Raw genomic sequence first — 5,081 nt, 5'->3', positions numbered from 1 at the left:
ACCTATGGTCAACTAATCTATGACAAAGGAGGCAAGGATATACAATGGAGCAAAAACAGTCTCTTCAACAAGTGGTGCTGGGAAAACTGGACAGCTACATGTAAAAGAATGAAATTAGAACACTCCTTAACACCATATACAAAAATAAACTAAAAATGGATTAGAGACGTAAATGTAAGACCAGGCACTATAAAACTCTTAAAAGAAAACATAGGAAGAACACTCTTTGACATAAATCACAGCAAGATCGTTTTTTATCCACCTCCTAGAGTAATGGAACTAAAAACAAAAACTAACAAATGGGACCTAATGAAAGTTAAAAGCTTTTGCACAGCAAAGGAAACATAAACAAGATGAAAAGACAACCCTCAGAATGGGAGAAAATAGTTGCAAATGAATCATCGGACAAAGGGTTAATCTCCAAAATATATAAAGCTCATGCAGCTCAATATTAAAGAACAAACAACCCAATCCAAAAATGGGAAGAAGACCTAAATAGACATTTCTCCAAAGAAGACATACTGATGGTCAAGAAGCACATGTAAAGCTGTTCAACATCACTAATTATTAGAGAACTGCAAATCAAAGCTACAAGGAGGTATCACCTCACACCAGTTAGAATGGGCATCATCAAAAATCTACAAACAACAAATTCTGGAGAGGGTGTGGAGAAAAGGGAACCCTCTTGCACTGTTGGTGGGAATGTAAATTGATACAGCCACTATGGAGAACAGTATGGAGGTTCCTTGAAAAACTAAAAATAGAATTACCATATGACCCAGCAATCCCAGTACTGGGCATATAACCAGAGAAAACCATAATTCAAAAAGACACATGCACCCCAATGTTCATTGCAGCACTTTTTACAATAGGCAGGTCATGGAAGCAACCTAAATGCCCATCGACAGATGAATGGATAAAGAAGTTGTAATACATATATAGAATGGAATATTACTCAGCCATGAAAAGGAACGAAATTGGGTCATTTGTAGTGACGTGGATGGATATAGAGACTATCGTACAGAGTGAAGTAAGTCAGAAAGAAAAAACCAAATATCATATATTAACGCATATATGTGGAATGTAGAAAATGGTACAGATAAACCAGTTTGCAGAGCAGAAGTAGAGACACAGATGTAGAGAACAAACGTATGGACACCAAGGGGGGAAAGCTGCAGGGGGTGGGGGGTGTGGTGTGATGAATTGGGCGATTGGGATTGAGATATTATATTGGCCATCCATTTTATACACATCAGTGTATACAATTGGGATTGTATACACTGATGTGTATAAAATGGATGACTAATTAGAAAATAAATAATTAATTAATTAACATTAAAAAATAAAATAAAAAGAATGGGAGAACAAAGACCAAGATGAACAAAAAGAAAAACAAATCTGAGAAACAATGGCAGAATCAGACTTTAAGTTGTACTTGTCCACAAGGACAAATTGCTACAAAAAAGGAACAGTTCGAGAACAGGAAAGATTGGAAAACTTATGGTCAACTTAATGTACAGGATAGATTAAATGATATTAAGAAAGTAATCAAAGATAGGACTGGTGATATATAAAATAGAGTCCAGGAAATCCTCCAGAAAGCGGAACAAAAGTCGAAATAATGTAAAATTTGAGAGAAAAAGGACAAGGGTGATAAATTTTAAAACTTTAGAATTCATTTGATAGTTCCAAAAACACAAAACAGAGACACTAGTGTGGAAAACATATACACATATAAAAGAAATAGTAAAAGGTAATTTGCCTCAGTTGAAAAGGCCAAGGTCTGAAGATCCACACAACTGGTCATTTCCTACTGAAATTTTAAGATAGGATAAATTAAGATCTGAGAAACTTCCAGAAAGAAAAAGAAAGCAGGTTAACTGCAAAGGAAAAAGCCACAGTTGACTACAGAATAAAGAGCAGAGTCCAGAGAGGAAAGTTCTCTCAAACCTAGAAATCTATGGACAGTACAGCCAAATTCTGAACCACAGGTGAGGAGTTTTTAAATGTTTTTTGATGCAGGATATCACAAAGTTTAAAACCCATGTTCCATATATGAAAAAAAAACTTAGAAGTAAATACCAGCAAAAGTAAAAAAACAAAGACATCCAACAAAGAAAGGTCATAAAATAAAAGGAACAAGAGCAACTGTGACACAGAAATAGTAAAGGAAATGAGATGGAAAACAAAAGAAACTCCTTAGGCTGCTAAACTTCGAAGATTTTATTTCAAACAGCAAAAATTTAATTTGTTAGATTATATTTCAATTCACCTTGCATCTAATTATTCTATGTAGTTCTGGAGTAAATAATAGTTTATAATTGTAATATTCAAAACATTAATTAATTTTCTTATTTTAGAATCAGCCTATGGACAGAATATGATAGAGTTAATTATAAGCACAGAACTGAAGGACAAAATGTAAATGTTATAAATAATGTACAATAATAAAAACCAGGAAATAGATGGGAAAAAGTAAGAGTAATGTAGTTGGAAGAATTGATATTATTAAAATGACCATACTACTCAAGGCAATCCACAGATTCAGTGCAATCCCTAGCAAAAGAAAAATGGCATTTTTCACAGACCCAGAACAAATAATTCCAAAATTTGTATAGAAACACAAAATGATCTTGAGGAAAAAGAACAAGGCTGGAAGTATCATGCTCCCTGATTTCAAACTGTACTACAAAGCTACACTAATCAATACAGTATGGTACTGGCACAAAAACAGACACACAGATGAATAGAAAAGAAAAGAGAGCCCAGAAATGAAACCACATTTATATGGGCAATTAATATATGACAAAAGAGGCAAGAATATACAGTAGAGGAAAGACAGCCTCTTCAATAAATGGTGTTGGGAAAACTGGACAGCTACATGCAGAAAAAACAAACTGGACTACTCTCTCACACCATGCACAAAAAAAATTCAAAATAGATTAAAGACTTAAATATAAGACCTGAAATCATAAAACCTCTAGAAGAAAACATAGGCAGTATGCTCTTTGAAATCGGTCTTAGTAATATTTGGGGGGTTATGTCTCCTCAGGCAAAGGAAACAAAAGCAAAAATAAACAAACAGGACTATATCAAACCAAAATGCTTTTGTACAGCAAAGGAAACTATCAACAAAACAAAAACGTCACCAATGAACTGGAGCAGGTATTTGAAAATGATATATCTGGTAAAGTGTTAATATCCAAAATATACAAAGAACTCATACAACTCAACACCAAAAAAAACAAACAACCTTATTAAAAAATGGTCAGAGGATCTGAATAGACATTTTTTCCAAAGAAGACATACAGATGGCCAACAGGCACCTGAAAAGATGCTCAACATCATTCATCATCATGGAAATGTAAATGAAAACAATGAGATATCACCTCACATCTGTTAGAATGGCTATCATCAAAAAGACAACAATAACAAGGTTGGTGAGAATTTGGATAAAAGGGAACCCTCAGGCACTATTGGTGGGAATGTAAAGTGGTGCAGCCACTATAGAAAACAGTATAGAAATTCCTCCAAAAATTAAAAATAGAACTACTACTTGGTTGAGCAATTCCACTCCTGGGTATTTATCTGAAGAAAATGAAAACACTAATTAGAAAATATATATGCACCCTTATGTTTATTGCAGTATTATTTATAATACCCAAGATACAGAAGTAACCTAAGTATCCACTGATAGACGAATGAATAAAGAAGGTTTGGTGTATATGATGCAATATTACTCAGTCACAAAAAAAAGAAAGAAATCTTGCCATTTGGGACAACATGGATGGACCTAGAGTGTATTATGCTAAGTGAAATAAGGAGAAAGACAAATACTGTATGATTTCACATATATGTGGAATCTGAAAAACAGAACAAATGAACAAACATAACAAAACAGAAACAGAGTTATAGATACATAGAACAAACAGGTGGTGGCCAAAGTGGTGGGGGATGGGAGGAGGACAGAAATATGTGAGGGAGATTAAGAGGTACAAGGTCCCAGTTGCAAAACAAATAAGTCATGGTTGTGAAATTTACAGTGTGGGGAATATGGTCAATAATTATGTATTAGCTTTGTATGGTGGGATATCATGACTAGACTTATCATGGTGATCATTTTGAAATATATAGAAATATCAAATTACTATGTTGTGTACCAGGAACTAACAGTGTTGTAGGTCAATTACACTTTGAAAACAAGCAAACAAACAAACTCATAGAAAAGAGATCACATCTGTAGTTACCAGAAGCAGGGGGGTGCATGAAGGGGGAATTGGATGGAGGCAGTCAAAAGGTACAAACTTCCAGTTGTAAGATAAATAAGTCATAGGGATGTAATGGACAACATGATAAATATAATTAACATCACTGAATGTTATATATGAAAGCTGTTAAGAGACTTAATCTTAAGAAAAAAAAACTTTTTTTAATTTAATTTTGTATCTATGTGGATACATATAGATGGATGTTCACTAAACTTATGTGATAATCCTTTCATACTGTATGTAAGTCAAATCATTATGTTATATGCCTTAAACTTATACAGTGCTTATACAATTATATCTCAATAAAACTAGAAGGACAAAAAGAGAGGAAAAAAAGAATAAGGTAAGAACACTAAATTGTTCATCTTTCATAGGAAAGTTAATATATAATGTTTAAAATTGATAAAGCAAGATATAGAGGCATAAAAATATTATTTCAGTGTATAATGGAAACCTCCAGAAGCACTAAAAACCAAATCTGCCTCCACGGTTGCCTCTGGGAGCTAAGACTGGAAACGAGGTGTGGCGAGACCAGGAAATTGTATGTTTCACACCATACTCTTTTGTACCATTTAAATCATTTACCTTTTGGATGCACTCATTCTATTACTTAGTACAAAAATGTGGAGAAGGAAGCACTATACATGAAGAGCATACCCTTAATCCTTAGTGTATATATTTTGGCTATTTAAATAGAAAAAAAAATAGGTCCCATTGTATGTTTAAAACTTTGTTTTTACAAATCCTGAGTTTTCAGAATAAAGTCTGGGAATATTTCCATTAGAGGCACAAGTAGCTATGGGTCCACCAGAT

The sequence above is a fragment of the Physeter macrocephalus genome, chromosome 6, assembly GCF_002837175.3.
Source record: "Physeter macrocephalus isolate SW-GA chromosome 6, ASM283717v5, whole genome shotgun sequence".
In the NCBI taxonomy this organism is placed as follows: domain Eukaryota; kingdom Metazoa; phylum Chordata; class Mammalia; order Artiodactyla; family Physeteridae; genus Physeter; species Physeter macrocephalus.
Note: the sequence above shows the minus strand (reverse complement) of the source record.